The sequence below is a fragment of the Papio anubis genome, chromosome 20, assembly GCF_008728515.1.
Source record: "Papio anubis isolate 15944 chromosome 20, Panubis1.0, whole genome shotgun sequence".
NCBI classification, from domain to species: domain Eukaryota; kingdom Metazoa; phylum Chordata; class Mammalia; order Primates; family Cercopithecidae; genus Papio; species Papio anubis.
The window spans coordinates 27438462-27459150 of NC_044995.1; the positions used below are offsets into that span (position 1 = coordinate 27438462).

General features: G+C 42.7%; 1 long non-coding RNA gene and 1 other non-coding gene across 2 annotated transcripts; both read right to left on the bottom strand.

The window, feature by feature from the left end:
* Positions 1-229: 229 nt before the first annotated feature.
* LOC108583256 lies at positions 230-10297 on the bottom strand. The gene is made up of 3 exons (XR_004180346.1): positions 10244-10297; positions 9064-9406; positions 230-350 (listed from the first exon to the last, which is right to left on the bottom strand). It is a non-coding gene; the product is annotated as an uncharacterized LOC108583256 (long non-coding RNA).
* Positions 10298-14804: 4507 nt separating this feature from the next.
* LOC116271791 lies at positions 14805-14907 on the bottom strand. The gene has a single exon (XR_004180540.1). It is a non-coding gene; the product is annotated as a small nucleolar RNA U13 (small nucleolar RNA).
* Positions 14908-20689: the final 5782 nt, after the last annotated feature.

Sequence of the window (20689 nt, forward strand, 5' to 3'; positions counted from 1 at the left end):
CCTGGAACAGCTCCCCAATGGCTGGCGCCCATCCTTGCCCATCTCTGACAGCAGACACCCTGCTCAGGATTGACAACCAGAAGAGTGTGTATATATATAATGGATAGATAGATAAACCAATAGATGCTTTTTCCTTTTATACATATTTTATCTTTTTCTTCCGTCTTTCTATAGCAACAGATTCTTCAAATAAGCTGCACTCCCATGTGTACTCAGTCAGGTGTGCTTTTCTTAGGCAGAAAGCAGGATATGCAATCAGGTTCATACACAGCTGGTGCGACTTCATGAACGCATCTGAAGAACCGATTGGCTGGACACGTTTTTAAAGCTGTCTCCTCTTGACCTGTAATCTGAAGATTGATTTTGCTGAGAGAAAGGGCTGAATTGCAAGTCAATACCTTTTTTTAAGAACCTTCTCACTTTAATTAATTGTCCTTACAATGTCCTAGATTACAGCTGAGGGATAGGTGATAAGAAATTAATGAAAGCGCAGAGCGTAGGGAGGAGGTAAGCCCTGACAAGATTATAGGGTGCGGGAGAGGAGGATTTGGGAAATGGACTGAGAGGAAGCAACGTCTTGGGTGGTAGCAAAGGGATGATTTCCTGCCTGCCTGTCTGTCTACCTGTCTGTCGCTCCATTTGACAGCACTGTCTCTAGGGCATTTTGTTTTTCAGTGGTGCTGGACACAGCTCACACCATCACCTTAATTTATACGACACAGGGTTATTGGAAGGAGCTTTGCAATTACACGATCATGCTGGCAGCTCCAGGTCTGTCCATTGCTCACCTTGGTTTGCTTCTCTGGTAAATGGGTATAAGAGTTCCTACCGCATACGGAAGCTACTTGGCTCATGGCAAGCAGGGGCTGTGGATGGGCCAGGGAGGAGGCTGAGAGACAAACCAGGGTCACACCAAAGCCATGCCTAGTGTCCTGCCTCCTCCCTGAGCTCTCTGGGACACAGTGTGCTTCTCCTGCCAGGTGGGGAGAGGCCCACAGGGGCTTCGGAAGTCATACAGTGGCCCTCTTCCACAGAGGCTTCATGCACACTTTCTGCTTTTCTGTTTCTTTCACTTCCCTTCCTTCAGGGATCTTTGGGTAGTGAAGTGCCAAGAGTAGAGATCTTTGAAATCAGACAGCCACCATCCAGCTCTGCCTGGCTTTGTGAGCTTATGGAAGGCATGCATTCAACAGAAGACATACATGCCAAAGCATGCTAGGAGTTCAGTAAACCATGCAGGAACACTAGAAGGTGGTCACTAGCCACTGGAAGCTAGACTGGAAGGTCAGCAAAGCTTTCTCTGAGGAAGTGACATTCAAAGCCTGAAAAGACAGCTGGAAATCAACCAGGACACAAAGAAGCAGGGAAGGGGATGGAGAAGAGTTCCAAGGGAAGGGAAGAACCTGCTCAAGGCCTCAAGCAGGGCAGAGGCCAGTGTGTGAAAGGCTGAAGGCTTTGCCAAGCAGGGCTGGCAGAAGGGGAAGTGCAAGAGATGAGGTTGGAAACCAAGGGAGCAGAGGGAACATGAAGGTTTACAGACGCAGTAGAAGTTGGTGTCATATCTAAAGGGCAAGGAGAAGCTCTTCACGGATGGTGACTTCTTCTTTTTGTTTTTTATTTTGTTTTGTTTTTGTTTTTAAAGAGACAGAGCCTTGCTCTGTTGCCCAGGCTGTAAAGCAGGGGCACAATTATGACTCACTGCAGCCTTGAACTCCTGGGTTCAAGCAATCCTCCTACTTCAACCTCTGAGTAGCTGGGGCTACAAGCACACACTACCATGCCCGAATAATTTAAAAAAAATTGTAGAGATGGAGTCTCATTATGTTGCCCAGGCTGGTCTCCAACTCCTGGCCTCAAGCCATCCTCCCACCTCGGCCTCCCCAAGTGTTGGGATGACAAGTGTGAGCCACCATGCCTGGCCTCTAGAGACTTTAGTGCATCAAAGTTTATGGTTTCTACAAAGCCTCTCTATATATCTTTATATTTCAGAGATATAAAATTAACAAGTCTCTACCCTTGAGGCGCTCCTAAAGTCATGGAGGATCATCTTTATAGATTTAACATATAGTCACCCACAGTCTTTGCTTGTTAGATCTGCTACATGCTGGGCTCCACACTGGGAGAAAATCAGTCATAATCTATACCCCACAGGGCTTGCTGCCCAGTGAAGACACAGATATTGAACAAATAATCCCAACAAAGATGTAGACCATTTTCACTATAATCCAAGGCCATTGCAAAGAGGAGTAGAGGACTTTAGGGAAAGCACAGCATGTGCAAAGGCCCTGTGGCAGGAGGGGTCCTGGTGCATCTGAGGGGCTGCAGTGGGAGTGATGAGAGGTCACTCTAGGAGGAAGGTTGGGGACAGACCCTGCAGGTCTGCTGGGCCTTGTGAGTAGCCTGAGAGTGTGGTCAGAATCCACACAGTGTGTACAATGCAGAGGGAGCAGGCGGAAGAGCGACCCCACCTGGAGGATCAGGGAACGGCCAGTAGACAGGGATCTGGGTTTAAAGGATGCCTTGTCCCTCTCTCAGCCTGGTGTGGAGAAAAGCATATGAACAGCAGGATCAGAACATGTTCAGAAAAGTTCCTGTGGCTGGAGGGCCAGAAGATGGGGGTGGAAGGTGAAGTTATGGAAGGAGGCAATTGGGGTCAGATCCTGAGAGCTTTCTAGACCAAGCTAGAGCAACCTGAAAAAAGGATCCACCAGCTTCTTGAAAAAGCACTTAGCCTGTGGGTGTCAGGGCAGGTCTTGAATTCAGGTCCAAGGGAGTAGCTTGTCCAATATCTTCTCTTTAAGGGGAGACTGAGACCCCTTCCAGCTCTGACATCCTCTAACTCTCAAATGTGATTTGCAGACTCAACCATTGCACCCTTGGAGATTGTTGTTGGGTAATTCTTACATACTTGGTGGCTTTAAAAACAGAGTATGATCTATCAAAGCTCTAGACACCAGAAGCTGGATGTTGGCAGGGCCATGCTCCCTCCCAAGGCTCTAGAAAAGAACTATTCTTTCCTTTTTCAGATTCTGGTGGCTCCAGGTGCCCCTTAGCTCAGGGCAGTTTCTCTCCAGTCTCTGCTTCCACTTTCAATGACCCTCATTTCTTCTCTCTGTGTCTGTTATCCTTGGATTTATGGCCCATAAATTAAACCAAGATGATATGCTTCTCTCAAGACCCTTAACTCAGTTACATCTGCAAAAACTTCTTTTTGCAAATAAGATCACACTCACAGATGCTAGAGATTAGGACATGGGCATATTGTTTTAGGGGACACCATTAACCCACTGCTGACCAGCCTCAGAGTCTACCACTAGATTGTTTTTCTGCAAAGGTGCTCACGATAATCTCATAGGACTTTCTAGTATTTTAAACTTTTTTGTTGTTGTTTTCGAGATGGAGTCTCACTCTGTCATCCAGGCTGGAATGCAGTGGCACGATCTCAGCTCACTGCAGCCCCCATCTCCAGGTTTCAAGCGATTCTCCTGCCTCAGCCTCCTGAGTAGCTGGGATTACAGGCACATGCCACCACCCCCAGCTAACTTTTGTATTTTTAGTAGAGACAGGGTTTCGTCATGTTGACCAGGCTGGTCTCGAACTCCTGACCTCAAGCAATCTGCCCACCTCGGCCTCCCAACGTGCTGTTAAACTGTTTTTAAGATCTTTGTTTATGCCAAAGCAAAATGAGAAAAGGGGAATTCTCCACAGTGGCAAAATTTTTACTACAAAATTTTCACTTGGTTTCTCTCTATGCCCAAGTCCTGTGCCCACATACATGAGTTGTGAAGGTCTGGGCAGAGCTGATTGTCATCCAGCCTCAGTAACAAAGACTGTGCCACCTCTGTAACCAAATGTAAGCAGACAAGCGGCAGGAAGCCTCATGAACTCACTGGGATCGCGAGGCACCTTGGTCTCCACTCCGGAATGACAGTCTCAGTGAATGCTTGTTGGCTGCCGGGCTTGAATGCATGAACCCTGCTTAGTGAGGCTTCCCTTCCTTAACCAGCACTCCGTGGTTATCTGATGCCTTTCTCCACAATACCTGGTTCTGAGAAATCAAATTAAATATAAAGTCCCTCTGCCGCTGAGCAGTTCATTGGAACCCTCCTAATAAAAATTCTTTTGAATGTGCCACTCAGCGGAATTCTGTGTAATTCTAGACAAGAAAAATTATTTCGGAAATATGTTTCTGTATTCAACGGTGTAATGAATACAATCCTTCTTATCACCCAGCACGGAGATGGCGGGTGTGACTGCATGTTAAAGACTGTTTGTAAAAGGGGCGCCTTAGCTATCCCGGCAGCACACCCAGCCACCGGTCCACGTGGGACCTGCCTTATCTCCTTTCTACGGCTACAACTGTGGGAGAGGAAGATAATGAGGGTTTTTTTGTTGTTTTTCAAAAACCATGTCACAAAAGGCAAATAGAAACTTAAGCCCCAAAAGAAATTTCTCCATTAACATAACTTCTGAAAATATTCTGTACGAAGAAGTCCGTCATGCTACCCCTCCAAAACCCTTGCAGAAGAAAAACATGTGGAAATTCATCTAAAAACAAAGTTGGAGTGTTCCTCGTGGTTTGTTCAAGACATCGTTGTCCTCGAAAACTCTTCAAACTTCTCAGAGGCCGGTCTGGATCACTGAGGTTCACATGAGACACTATTTGAAAAGGAGTGCTGTTTCATTCTGCAGACCTTACACTGCACAGAACAGTTAAATGTGGTGCCAGAGAAGAGTGGGAGAAACAGAGCCTGCTGAGCCAACTTCAATGAACTGATAAAAAAGACTACAATTAGTGCCACCACCAATTTTTATATTTCATGTTAAAACCATGCATTTTCTTACATAGGTTAAACATATTCCTTACAATGTTATTTTCCCCTTCTACAGAGAGCACACTTATGGCTAATCAAGGCTGAGTTCTTAGTGCCTGGATTTTTCGTGTGCATAGATTCGTATGTTTCACAGGTTCCAAAACACCAGAAGTCAGAGGCCAGAGTACCTGAAATGTGAACTGAGCTCACGGAATCATCATTGTCACTCAGGACATTCCAACATGTTTTCCTGACATATCTGTACTGATTGTCATCTCTATAATTAAAACTATTTTGAAACTAAGTTCCCTTCCTTAGACTCTTTCCAACACTGCCAATCTCAAAAGAATCACTTGAAGCATGATTCAAATTTTAAAACATGTTAGGGCCAGGGAAGTGCCTCAAAGTCAGTGTGACCTGCTTGGGCATGGGAGGTGGGGGCAGAGCACGTGTGAGCCCTGCCTGTGAGCAGTGTACCCTCATGGGCTCTGCGGTTCCAGCCTTTCCTGCAGAGCTGAGTCCGACAGTCAGCGCTACGCAGGAACTCCTTCTCACACTAGAATTTTGCCAAAAGATACTCATAGGCTGGAATTGCCAGAGTCACTTTTTGGCTTAGAACATCACACAATGTCCACATGATCATTTGTACAATGGAATCTATGTTGTGGAACAGCCAAGATAAAAGAGGCAGATTCAGCAAGGGGAACTCTTACTCTGATTCATAAACACTTGGTGTTTAACGCAGAACCTCTCTTGGTCCAAACTCTGCTCTCCTTTGACTCCCTGATCAAGTGACAGGCACTGGACAGACATCCTCCTCTCTGTCCCACCAAACCACAAAGAACCTGTTCATCCCTGAATTTCTCCGCATTCCCCAAACCTGGCCAAAGCCTGTGGGTCAGAACTTTCTCCTAATGCACCTGCTTTCTAGTTCCTCTGCTTCCCATTCCTTCCCTTGGTGCTAAGATCTTAGTTAGATGCTGGCATGGGCTTCTTTTTAATTAAAACCAAAGGCCACCCTCACACCTCAGTGCCCTTCATCATCTCCCAACTCCCTGCCAGAGCAAGTCTGGTCTCTTGAGGGTGATTCCTGTCTTTGCAGCATCTGGCCTCAACCTGCTCCCCCAGCCTCCCTCTTTGCTCCCCTCTACCAACACACCGTGCCCTTTCTCACATGAGCATGGCCGTTTCTGAGCTCTGAGGAACGTAAGACCTATGAACACATGAGCACAACCCCAGGTATTCCCAACTACCAATAATTAAGCAGGTACTTTGTTAACCCTGACAACAGCTATGAGCAAAGCCCCAGTACACAGAAATTACAATTTCCTGTCTATGTGGCAGATATGAGCGGCTGTTAAGGTGTGTGTTAATTACTGAAATGTGCCCTCTCCATTCTGAAAAACATTATTTTTCTTTTTTTAATTTAGTTTTTATTTCAACAGGTTTTTAGAGACTAAGTGGTATGTGGTTACGTGAATAAGTTATTTAATGGTGATTTCTGAGATTTAGGTTCACCCATCACCCAAGCAAGTGTACACTGTACCCAGTATGTAGTCTTTTATCCCTCAACCCCTTCTACCCTTTCTCCTGAGTCCCCAAAGTCCAATGTGTCATTCTTATGCCTTTGTGTCCTCATAGCTTAGCTCCCACTTGTGAGAACATACAATGTTTGCTTTTCCTTTCCTGAGTTACTTCATTTAGAATAATAGTCTCCAATTCCATCTAGATTGCTGCAAATGCTATTATTTCATTCCTTTTTTTGGCTGAGTAGTACTCCATGGTGTGTGTGTGTGTGTGTGTATGTGTGTGTGTACATATGTATGTACATATATGTGTGTGTGTGTGTATGTATATGTGTGTGTGTGTGTATATATATATACCACATTTTCTTTATCCACTTGTTGATTGATGGACATTTGGGTTGGTTCCATATATTTGCAATTGCAAATTATGCTCTGAGCAGCATTTTCATGCAGACTGATGGGGTCCTGCTGGCTGCCCAAGCATGACATGCTTCACTTCTCATCTAAACTCAACTCCGCTTCCAGCTGACTTTCTGAACATTGGAGGCACCACTAAGTATGCATGTCAGAAAGTGTACTCCACAGAAAGCCAGTTCAGCTGCAGGCTAAAGACTGTTTATTGAGGCCAAGGGTTATTCATTTTTCTCTCTTTGTAATAAGAGACTACTGGTTTGTTTTTCTCTACGATTCCTAAAATCCTTAAATCAGTTTTTAAAGGCTGGGTAGGAGGGCATTAGAGTATGCAAACTTTCCCAAACTTTGCTGTTCTACAGCCTTCGCTGGTGATACCCAGGCAAACAAGGTCTGGAGCGGACCTCCAGCAAACTCCAGCAGACCTGCAGCAGAGGGGCCTGACTGTTAGAAGGAAAACTAACAAACACAAAGGAATAGCATCAACATCAACAAAAAGGACGTCCATTCATGGCCTCATCCAAAGGTCACCAACATCAGAGACCAAAGGTCGATAAATCCACAAAGATGGGGAGAAACCAGCACAAAAAGGCTAAAAATTCCAAGAGCCAGAAGGCCTCTTCTGCTCCAAAGGATCACAACTCCTCGCTGGCAAGGGAACAAAACTGGATGGAGAATGAGTTTGATGAATTGACAGAAGTAGGCTTCAGGAGGTGGGTAATAACAAACTCCTCCGAGCTAAAGGAGCATGTTCTAACCCAATGCAAGGAAGCTAGGAACCTTGAAAAAAAGGTTAGACGAATTGCTAACTAGAATAACCAGCTTAGAGAACATAAATGACCTGAAGGAGCTGAAAAACACAGCACAAGAACTTCATGAAACATACACAAGAATCAATAGCCAAATTGATCAAGTGGAAGAAAGGATATCAGAGAACAAAGATCAACTCAATGAAATAAAGTGAGAAGACAAGATTAGAGAAAAAAGAATGAAAAGAAACGAACAAGGCCTTCAAGAAATATGGGACTATGTGAAAAGACCAAATCTACATTTGATTGGTGTACCTGAAAGTGACGGGCAGAATGGAACCAAGTTGGAAAACACTCTTCGGGACATTAATCAGGAGAACTTCCCCAACCTAGCAAGATAGGCCAACATTCAAATTCAGGAAATATAGAGAACATCACAAAGATACTCCTTGAGAAGAGCAGCCCCAAGACACCTAATCATCTTTCCCCACAAAGGGAAGCTCATCGGACTAACAGTGGATCTCTTGGCAGAAACCCTGCAAGCCAGAAGAGAGTGGGGGCGAATATTCAACATTCTTAAAGAAAACAATTTTCAACCCAGAGTTTCATACCCAGCCAAACTAAGCTTCATAAGCGAAGGAGAAATAAAATCCTTCACAGACAAGCAAATGTTGAGATATTTGGTCACCACAAGGCCTGCCTTACAAGGGCTCCTGAGGGAAGCACTAAACATAGAAAGGAACAACTGGCACCTGTCACTGCAAAAACATACCAAATTGTAAAGAACATTGACACTATGAAGAAACTGCATCAACTAACAGGCAAAACAACCAGCTAGCATCATAATGGCAGGATCAAATTCACACATTACAATATTAACCTTAAATGTAAATGGGCTAAATGCCCCAATTAAAAGACACAGACTGGCAAATTGGATAAAGAGTCAAAACCCATCTGTGTGCTGTATTCAGGAGACCCATCTCATGTGCAAAGACACACGTAGGCTCAAAGTAAAGGGATGAAGGAATATTTACCAAGCAAATGGAAAGCAAAAAAAAAAAAAAAAAAAAAAAGCAGGAGTTGCAGTCCTAGTCTCTGATAAAACAGACTTTAAACCAACAAAGATCAAAAGAGACAAAGAAGGCCGTTGCATAATGGTAAAGGGATCAATGCAACAAGAAGAGTTAACTATCCTAAATACATATGTACCCAATACAGGAGCACCCAGATTCATACAGCAAGTTCTTAGAGACCTACAAAGAGACTTAGACTCCCACATAATAATAGTGGGAGACTTTAACACCTCACTGTCAATATTAGACAGATCAAAGAGACAGAAAATTAACAAGAATATTCAGGACTTGAGCTCAGTTCTGGACCAAGTGAACCTAATAGACATCTACAGAACTTTCCACCCCCAAATCAACAGAGTATACATTCTTCTCAGCACCACATCACACTTATTCTAAAATTGGTCACATAATTGGAAGGAAAACACTCCTCAATTTTTTCTTTAAAGCAGCATTCATACTGGTTTCCTGCAGAGCTTATTTTGATACACACCATCTTACAGTTTTCTGTTGTCATTCCTGTAGGCAGCTGCAGAATAAAACCCTGCCATCAAACGTCATTCCCACAACGTTTACTTTTCTGTTCCTGGATCCATTTTTTTCAAGTGGGATGTCTGGCCGTTTGCTGTCTGTATTAATTTTCTGGGGCTGCCATAACGAAGTCCTGCAGTCTGGTTGGTTGAAACAACAGAAATTAATTTTCTCATGGTTTTGGAGGTTGAGAGTTGCAGATAAAGATGTTGGCAGATTGGTTTCTTCTGAGGCTGCTTTTCTGGAATTGTAGATGGCCATCTCCTCCTTGTGGTCTTCTCCCTGTCTGTCCAAATTTTCTCTTCCTATAAAGACACCATTCATAATGGATTAGGGTCCACCCTAGTAATGTCATTTCAGCTTACCTCTTTAAAGACACTGTCTCCCAATGCAGTCACATGTTGATATGAATTTTTTGGGGATAGTCCATAATGTTGCCAGAGCATTGCAGTGCTAAATAGGGGGTATTGCAGGCAACATGAATAAATCACTAAGTTCAAAATTTCAGAATGCTGTAAGAAAATACATAATCAAAAATACATATATAATCTGGTTGGGTACACGAGATCAAGCCTGAAATCCCAGCACTTTGGGAGGCTGAGGCGGCTGGATCACCTGTGGTCAAGAGTTTGAGACCAGCCTGGCCAACACAGTGAAAGCCTGTCTCTACTAAAAATCCAAAAATTAGCCAGGCATGGTGGCAGGTACCTGTAATCCCAGCTACTCTGGAGACTGAGTGGGGAGAATCACTTGAACCCGGAAGGTGGAGGTTGCAGTGAGCTGAGATCACGCCACTGCACTCCAGCCTGGGCATACCAGGCTGAGTGAGACAACATAAAAAAAAAATACATATATAATCAAAGTGTTCAATCATATTGGAAACTCCATCGGAAAAGTGGATTCCACAAAGAAAAGAATTTCCTGGCTTTGGTGGATGTGGCAGGAATAACATACATAGCAGTATGTTTCTATGGACCAGGGTTTCCAAAACCTAAATCAAAAACAGAAGGTAGTGGATTATTTACCTCATTATCTGAAATACACATCACCTAGTCCTCTTCCTTAGAATACACACGAATCACACTCACACATACACATACTCACATATCCCGCTGGAATTTAATTTTTGAAATTTCACGTACATTTTTCAAGGAACTCTGACATCTTTCATCTTGGCTGGTTTCTACTGCAATCCTATTAAACAAATACAGATAAGTTCATTATTTTCCATTGACAGATAAGACCACTCAAAGTCAAAAGAAATTAAGTGACCTTCCCGCAAGATATTCCCCTCTCAGCTCTTTTAATAAATTTATTAAGATTCTTTGGGTAGCAAATAACATAAACCCAATTCATATTGGTTTAAGTAAATAGAAAAAATAAGCTTATGTAACTAAAGACCAAGGGTAGATCTTTTTGACCAAAAGGATAGCTAGGTCCAGGTTTGGAAAGGACATCATTAGAAATTAGTCTCTCTCTGTGTCTTGGCTCTGATTTTCTTGATTTGTCTTCATTTTCAGCTAGCTTCTCGCCTCTTGGGGGCAAGATGGCCACCAGCAGCTTCAGAGTTCTCTCCTCATCAGAGCAACCTCAATAGAAACCATGTGCTGTTCTCCAACATAAAACATACTTGGTTTTAGAGAAGAATTTGTAAGTGAAGACTGTTTTTTGTTTGTTTGTTTGTTTGTTTTTTCTCATAGGCTTTTTTGATGGATTAAGACTCTTTGTTGTTTAATGATGTAGTTGAATTTCTTTTTGTCTTCATTTGTGCATTCCACACCCATGGCAGACATCACCAGTCAGTCATGGAATATTTTCTTGCTGGTTTCTTTTTTTTTTTTTTTTTTGAGACAGAGTCTAGCTCTGTAGCCCAGGCTGGAGTGCAGTGGTGTGATCTCTGCTCACTGCAACCTCTGTCTCCCGAGTTCAGGTGATTTTCCTGCCTCAGGCCTCAGTCTCCAAGTAGCTGGGATTATAGGCAGGTGCCACCATGCTTGGCTAATTTTTTATTATTAGTAGAGACAAGGTTTCACCATATTGGCCAGGCTGGTCTCAAACTCCTGACCTCAAGTGATCCACCCGCCTCAGCCTCCCAAAGTGCTGGGATTACAGGCATGAGACACTGCGCCTGGCGTATTTGCTGTTTTCAGTCAGTAAGATCTGGTGTGTGAGTTAAAACCTTAGACCTCCTGCAAGCAAGGATGCACATCCTGGTGTCATTTGCTTCATCATACTCTTGTTTTTTTTCTTTTTGAAAATTCATCAATTACTTGAATGTTTTTTCCAGAAGCTTCTCTGGCTGTCGATGATAAGTGTTTCCCCAATAAAACCTAAATGAACCAAGTAACAGTGAAGTGAATCACTGAAGCATAGCTGGACTCTTCGTTACCCTCTCCTTTGCCCAATCCTCTCCCCAGCAGACCAGGAGTTTACCCTTAACATCCAGAAAACTCTGCAGAGCCATTTGGCCCAGTTCATCCTGATTAAGAATAGGCATTCATGATAATGATGACTTTTCAAATTAGAGCCTGAGTATTTGCTGCTACCATATATTCAGCACAATCGCATTTGAAAGACTGCATCAACTGACCCAATTTGGGCATTTTAAAGGTAACACAAAGTGACGATATCACATTAACTAATAACTCTGCAGAAATTACAGAAATGTTTGCATTGCAGTGGGAAAGAAAAGCCAGACACCCTCTTTCCCCTCCCTTTCCACTCTCCCTACCCCACACAATGACAGATGGCAATGGTGAGTCTGTGAAACCTCTGGTCTCCGGTCCTGTCTTGCCCACAACCGGCATGTTGGTGGCTGTAGTGGTCTCTGAGCATGAGTGGCAACAAGACAGAGCCAGCAAGTACCCTACAGGCCATTGCGAGTTGCTGATGAATTAATAGGCTGACAACCAGTAGTTGCAGGAAGATTTGCCACTGAGTTTGATGAGACAGTTTTCTATGCCTAAGAGAGTTGTGGCACAAGGAAGCCTTTTTGCTAAGAGACCATGACCTCCCCTAGTGTCTTGGCTGTTTAGGTCTAACACATTAAGAAGCTGTTTCTAAGAGTAAAATAAAGAAATCAAACCCAGCGGGGACCTGGTGAGAGCGTCCTCTGTGTCTTGGGTGGGAGGGTCTTGGCCAGGGCTGCAAGAGGCCAGCTTTCAAGTGCTTGAAATCCTGGATGAAAGGCAGGTGAGTACTGGGACCACAGTAATGCAGGCGGCAGGGAGAGTTATAGGGGGTGTCAGCAGGAACACAAGGCAGGAGGCACAGGCAGGAGCACACGCAGTGGAAGTGCACAGGCAGGAGGCAACTCAGTGGAACTTGGTGCAGGGAACAAGGCTTCCTGCAGCTGTATCTTAAAAAGTGAGTAGGATTTGGACAGACCAGGGAGCTACACCGGGCAAGGTGATTGATGCCAGTGATGCCAAGGGACTTCCACTGGTGGTGTGTTCCCAGGTGAAGAAACCAGGCTTCATTTCTGTGGGCAGAAGGAGCCTACAGTGACTGATTGGAGGCACAGCTGTGAGAAGAGCGTTTGTGAGGGCTCTGAGAACAGCGCTTTCTATCCATCATTTAACTTCACTGCCTCTTCTAGACCAACGCATGTGCTAAGCTGTCATTTATTTACTCACAACTTCCACTGAGCACCCATCTGTGCCTGTGCTGTGCTCTGTCCATGAGGCGGGCACGGTGTCTTTCTGAGGTCATGTGGGTGTGAAGGACCTTTGGGGCTCACACACCTTGGACAGCTCCTGGCCCAGGGTATACACTTACAATTATGGGTTGAATAAATGTCTCCATACCATGTCTTCAGATGATCAGTCAATCAGACCCAATGCTTAAGGTTCTCTTTCTCATTTTGTTACTCACATGACAGGTGGGTTCAATGGCTTGGCGGGTGACGTCCAGTACCACAACCAAGGCGGGTTTAACAAGGGGATTTGATGCCTTGCAGCAAGTAAGGAGGACATCGGGGATAGTTCCCAAGCAGCGCCTCCCAAAGCAAAGGTGAAAGCCTGGCTTTTATTGGGCTGGTGAGCTGAGTCATCGAATGTGGAGCTGGAGTAAAGCCCGTCACTGATCATGTTCCACATACCTCACATGCACGGAAAATGGTGAATGAGCTCCTCCCTGGGCAAGGATTTTAGTACACTAACAAGGGGAGTTCTCCAAAGTTCCTCTCCAACTCAGGCATCTCTGGGTCAAACCCATTTTTGTTTTTACAGGGCTGACATTCTTCCTGGAACTTTTTGAAACAACAACACCGGCTGCAGTCATTACCAGTGGGAGCTTGTTCGCAGGGCATGCACAGAAACCTGCGGACTCCCCAAGAGTGTGGTCAAGTAGCAAAAGTAGAACCAGGAGATGGAGCGGGGGCAGGGTCTGATTAGAGCTGGGGAAAGGCTCCAGGTGGTTTGTCTGATGAGACAGTTTCTAAGTAATGAAGACAGTTCATAGGTAATGAGGAAGTATCCTCCAGCTAAGCTGTAGCCCCAAGCAAGCTATCTGGTTCCCAAAAGCATGGCAGACTAATACCTCCTTCCAGAGTGGTCCCGGGGAATACTAGACAGGATTCACTGAAGAAAGCACCACACTGAGAAACTTCCATCCCAAAGGTGCAGTAATGGCAGATTTGGCAAAAATAATTGGAAAACAGTGTCATGGCATCTCAAATTATTCCACATCTCTCTATCTCTATCACCATCACGGGCATTCAGGCCATTGTTGCCTTGCCCTGAAAGTCTAAAACAGTCCTCAGTTTTCATCCATATCCTCCTGTCTGTCGTTCTCCACAGTGCATCCAGAATCATCTTTTTAAAATACACATTCTGTTAAGTCCCTTTCCTGCTTAATATCCTCTGATGACTTCTCATTAAAATGAGGGTAAAATCCAAATTCCTTATCAGGGCCTATTGGGCCCTAAAAGACTTGTCCCAAATCTCCTCCTCTATCTTATCTCATGTGACTAAAATTCAGCTACAGTGGCCTTTATTTTGTTTCCAAACACATCAAGCTCCTTCTGACCCTATGGCTTTGTTCTTATGGTCCCTGTCACCTGGAATATACTCTTTCATACTTTTCTTATAACTGAATTCTCAACCTTCTGTCCCAGCTAAAATGTCACCTCCTCAAAGAGTTCTTCTCTTGCCACTTTATCTTCTCCACCTCAATCAGTTTTTAACCTAGGCAACTCTGATAAATTACTCATGACATTCAAACATGTATCTTCAGTGGCTTTAAATAACTGAAAGTCAGCTTTGCAAGGGCAGGGATCTTGTCCATCCTTGTCCACAGCAGTTTTTTGAGCTCCTAGAATGAGCGCCATGTTCCGTATTCCGTTAGTATTTGTTAGATAAGTGGCTGGATGGATAAATGGTGATTGTCCAAGGCAATGTAGTTCCTAGATGCTATGGAAAGCAGCCAACCTCAACCAGAAGCTGTTTAGGAAAATTTGAAATCAAAGAATCTCCGGCTCTTAGAGCCACAGAGTCCTTGGCAAGAAACAGGTTTCTCAGCACAGAGTACCACCAAGTATAGAAGCAGACAATTCAGATGAAAGCCAGCTTCTTCCATTGCAATGAGATTAAATCTGCTAGTAGGGTCAAGTGCAAGGCACCTTAGTTTCTCCCATCTGCTTACATTGAGATGATGACTAACTTTCAAATTGCTGTGTTGTGCAACCTGTCTTATTCTACTTCACATGGGATGGGTCACATATTGGTGCTATGAGACAGTTTGAGGGAGGCACATCTCACACATGAGTATGAAGCCCAATCATCACACTTATAAACTATAGAGGGATCAACCTATTGTATTTTGAAAGGAAGGGAATAATTTTGGGAATCAGTAAAAACTGAGCATGTGCTTCAACTGTCTGTGGGCACTTGTTTTCCCCACTCTAAGAATGACCCATTCTGGAATAATCTGAATACATTTAGCTGTCCACTTCACCTGGTAGACACCAGACAGCCATGGAGTACAGACTCCTGACACAAGATGAAAGTGGTTCTGATCCTGAATTCCTTCCAGCAGTGACACTTCCCGACATCATCAATCACTCAGACCCAGAGAGTGGGCAGAGAGCTTTGGGCTAAGGTCCTCAGCAGTCCTTTAGCTGATGAATGTGTCTGTAGGCTTAGAGACATTTTCTGTGTTCTTTTTTTTTTTTTTTAATCAAAGTAATACATTGAATGGTAAAAAAAAATTCAAAAGGTAAAGGAATAGGTTATTATGAAAGCCAAGTTTAATGTGCTTCCTCCATCTCATGTCTCAGAGATAATTTCTTCAGGTAGTTTCTGTCTTATTTCATTTGTTTTTTACCTCCATTGTGTGAAATAATATGAATGTATATCTGTATTGATTTATTAAATTGAGGCCAGGCACAGTGGCTTACACTTATAATCCCAGCACTTTGGGAGGCTGGGGCTGGAGGACCGCTTGAAGCTAGGAGTTCAAGACCAGACTAGGCAATATAGGAAGTCCCTATCTCAAAATTTCCCAAAGGAAAGAAAATATTTTTTAACATTGACTAGGCAAGATGATACACACCTGTAGTTCTAATGACTCAAGAGGCTGAGGCAGGAGGATTGTTTGAGCCTGGGATTGTTTGAGGCTGCAGTGAACTCTGATGACACCACTGTACTCCAGTCTGGGTGACAGTGAGACCCTGACTCTAAGAAAAAAGAAAAAAATAAAAATAATTTAAAAGATGTATTAAATTTGGACAATATCTATTGACTCTCTAAAATAAGAAATAAGGACTTAGCTCACCAGTACCTCTTCCTCTGTTTCTCTTCTTCATGTTTAATAGTTGTATTATTTTTAACTCTTCCATTGATTACATTGTTCCCAACATTTTATTATGACTCTTTTCAAACACACACAAAGTTCATAGAATTTCACAGAGAACACCCATATTCATACCATATAGATTATTTCATCAACATCTTACTCTACTTGCTTTATCACATATCTGTTCATTTGTCTGTGCCTCTAACTGTCATCAGTCCATCTTATTTTTTGATGTGTTTCAAAGTAAGTTGGAGACATCAGTGCACTCCACCTGTCAACACTTCAGCTTGCAATACTGATCCAGAGTTCAGGGTCAGCCATGCAGTCATCACCACAATCCAGTCTTAGAATATTCCACCACCCCACGCTGAGGCAGGGAAATTGCTTGAACCTGGGAAATGAAGACTGCAGTGAGCCAAGATCGCGCCACTGCACTCCAGCCTGGTGACAGAGCGAGACTCTGTCTCAAAACAAAACAAAACAAAAATTTCTGATACCCATTTATAGTCGATACGACTCTCAGCCCAATCCTTTTCTTTCTTTATCTTTTTGAAATGAAATGTATATAAAATTCAATACATGGATCTTAAGTGTACTCTCAAATGAGTTTTGACATATGCATACTCCTCTGTAGCCAAATAGGTACTAAACATTACCACTGTCCCAGGGTTTTCTCCACGTCCCTGCACTGTCCGCAGCACAGAGACAATGACTGTTCAGATTTGTTCCATGGTAGATTAGTTTTCCTTGTTCTATAACTGATACGGAAAGAATCCGTATAATAAATAATGTTTTATAAACAGCGTTTCTTTTTCACTCAGCATAATGTTTTTTGAGATGGTTCATGCCACTGCCTATGTCAGTTGTCTCTCTGGTTGTTTATTGATGGCCTGTTTCCATGAGTTTTTGCTCATCATAAATAAAGCTGCTATAAACATACTTGTACAAGTATGTTATTTGCAGACATATGTTTTTATTTCTTGCAGATATGCACCTAGAAGCAGAAATGTTGTGTGTATTTAGCTTTATAAGAAACCACCAGAACAATTTTCCAAAGTGAATGTACCACTTTATGTTCCCACTAATAATGCTTCAGAATTCTAGTTCCTCAATATCTTTGCTGATATTTCACTGTTCTGGTAGTTGTGTCTCATTATAGTTTTAATTTGCAGTTCCCTGATGACTAATGATGTTAAGTGTTTTTTTGTGTGTTCATTGGCACTTGTGTTGTGTGTGTGTATGCATGTGTATGTGTGAAGTGGTCTGCCTATTCCCAAGTCATAAGGTTATTCTATAATTTTCTTCTAGAAGTTTTACTTATTATATTTTTAAAATATAATATTGAGATATAATTTGTATGCCAAAAGTTGTAAGTGTGCAATTGAATGGTATTGGTAATTTGTAGAGCTGTGCAACCGTCACCACAATCTAGTTTCAGAACATTCCCATCATCCTAGAAATGTTCTCCTACCCATTTAAAACCAACATCGCTCCCATCTGAGCAGTAGCCAAACACCACTCTGCTGTCTCCATACATTTGCCTTTTCTAGACATTTCCATCTATAGGAATTTACCCAAGAAAATTCAAACACATGTCTACAAAAATACATGTAAGTAAATGTCCATAGCAGTATTATTCATAATGGCCAGCAGCTTGAATTAATTTAACTTTAAATATAATTTAGCATTATTGCTTGCTCCAGGAACTCTCTGCTGTCCACTTTCTGGATGAGAATCTTGACACCTTTAACCCTTTCTCTATCTTTTCCATCTACTTCAGCCTCCCCATCCAGGATCCACCCTCCATCAGCCATGTTTCTACTTTTACATCTGAAGGTTACTCATACTTAAATACTTTTTTTTTTGGAGACAGAGTCTCACACTGTCACCTAGGCTGGAGTGCAGTGGTGCCATCTCGGCTCCCTACAACCTCTGCCTCTGGGGTTCAAGCAATTCTCCTGCCTTAACCTCTCGAGTAGCTGGGACTACAGGTGCACGCTGCCACGCCTGGAGAATTTTTTGTATTTTAGTAGAGGTGAGTTTTCACTGTGTTGCCCAGGCTGGCCTAGAACTCCTGAGCTCAGGCAATCTGCCCTCCTCGGCCTCTCAAAGTGCTAGGATTATAGGCGTGAGCCACTGTGCCCAGCCTTAATACATCTTTCCACCTCAGTTAAGTCTCCCATTCTTTGCCCAACTGTGTTTCTATAATTGAAACCTAATAAACAATGTTTGTAATATTAAGGCTATATGAGCACTCATTTATGCATTGAAAAGTGCCAGGTGGTGCTTCAGCTGCTGAAGTTACTGTGACGAACAGACAGGAGGAGTCCCCTGGAAGTGAGGGGTAAGATGTAGGCAGTAAGTGAAAAGACAAGGGGATCACGCAATGGTTTAAAGAAGTGTTGTGCTATGGAGAGTAAGGCTGCATCTCACTCTCCCTGGGTCCAGCTACCTCACTCCTGGACCACAGTTGGCTGTTCCCAACACCAAGTTCAAATGGGCTTCCTTCTTCCTCTTTATTAATTGCTTAAAATTATGCTTCCTTTGGTTTGTTTCATATTTGTACTTAAAGTCACAGATGTATTTTAACAGGAAATTAAAAACTTACAGAAAAATGAACAATAACAATAAAAAATCTCTATCCCACTCTATTTTTTTTTTTTTTCTAACAGCCTTGAACTCCTGGGCTCAGGAGATCCTCCTGTCTCAGCTTCCTGAGTAGCTGGGACCACAGGTATGCACCACCACACACTGCTAATTTTTTAATTTTTGTAGAGATTGAGTCTTCCTATGTTGCCCAGTCTTGTCTCAAACTCCTTGGCTTCACAAGGTGTTGGGATTACAGGCATAACCCACCATGCCCAGCCTCTTTTTAACTTTTCTAACATCTAAGGTTACTCATGAGAAATACTGCTTTTTCATTCCCACTCTTCATAGGTGAATTTATTTTTGTCTCTCAGAAAGCTTTTAAGCTAGTCTCCTTATCTTTCATGAGAATGTGTCCAGACATGGGACCTCGGTAGACCCTTTTTAACTTTTTTTTAGAGACAGAGTCTTGCTCTGCTGCCCAGCCTGGAGTGCAGTGGCACAATCATAGCTCACTGCAACTTCCAGCTCCCAGGCTAAGTGATCCTCCTGCCTTCAATCTGAAAATCAAGTGTTTCAGCTCTAGAAAAGTCTTTTCTGATGTTTATTTGATCATTTTCTCCCATCCATTGTCTCTTTTCTTCTGGGGTTTTTATTAGATATGGGATATTCTGCACAGTTTTCTCTCCCTATTTATTTATTTTTTACTTTTTGATCTTTATTCCAGAAGATTCTTCCAACTTTACTTCCCATATTTTTCATTCCTTCTCATCATCTGTATTTGATTTACCAATTTCAGTTATTCTCTTTGTTTCATAGTTAATACATGTTTTGAATCTTGTTGAGTATATTAGGAATCATGTTCTCTTTTCTTTTAAGTTCTTTCCTATTCCCTTAATTGACTATTTTCTCTGGGGTCATGTTTTCTATTTGTGCATTTTGATCCTTCCCTTCCTGCTTGCCAATTCTCCTCCTACAGTTGGTGACGCCTGGGCGGCCCCGCACTTACACAGTGTCTGACTAGGAGCTCTGTGTAGGGTTGGGGAGAACGTTAGAGTCTAGTGTCAGGCCACTGTCCATCCCTCTCCTTGCCAGACTGAGGAGGGTGTCACTCTGGGCTGCCATTGTCCACCCCAAATGCCTTTGCATCCACCATGTATCTTTTCAATGTTTTTAGAGAAAAGCCATGTTGGACTTTGCTAGAAGCAAGCTGTCCTACTGAGTGTCCCCCTCTGGGGACCAATGGGTAGGGATGGTGACCTGCTGGTGTACTGTTGCAGACTTCTAAGAATTCTCTTGATTCCAGCCACTCCTGAAGGACCCTGAGCCCAGTCTTGTCTGGGGGGCTGGAGGACAGACTGGCTTTCATCTCCTCTACAGTCCAGTCGCTTTTCTAAAATGCGACTTTCTCTGTCCATTTCATTCATGAACTTGTCCCTTAAAACTATTGTCTTCTAAAATTGGATGATAATTTTATTTGTGATTTCCTTTTTCTCTTTGCTGTTTACTCTCTTTTCAACAGATAATTTTTATTTTAGCAGTGTTCCAAGGAAGTCATAAATAAATGAATATTCGCATTCTCCCACTGGAAACCTGAAGCTACAAAATGTGACTGGAACAATTCATCAACACAACTGGAAGATTGTCACTGCAGTTCCAGGCATAAGCAACATACACAAAAATTACACATTTTATATACATAAAAATGCCTTTATCTTTAACATGTACTACCTTTAAAAATTGCTTTATTTTCTCTGGTGATGTTAATTTTTTCATAATTATTATCAAGTCTTTCTTTTAAACAACAGGTATGCTTCCTTTGATAAGATAAAAAAAGAGCCAGGCAACTGAACTTGTTTCTGATTTTGCTTTGGCTATCAGGAAGTTCTGTGTTATATTTAGTGTACAATTACAGAAATGATTTCAATATCTCAACTGTATTCTGCTTTTAAATATAGTTAATCTCTTATACCAATGACATATATATATATATAGTATACATAGCATATGTCATTACTTTGAGAGATTAAAAACATATTTAATACATTTATGTAATTTCTACTTAATCTCATCTTTTAAAAAATAAGTAGAATACAGGTCGAGCATGGTGGCTCACACTTGTTATCCCTGCACTTTGGGAGGCCAAGGCAGGCAGATCATGAGGTCAGGTGTTCGAGACCAGCCTGCCCAGTATGATGAAACTCTGT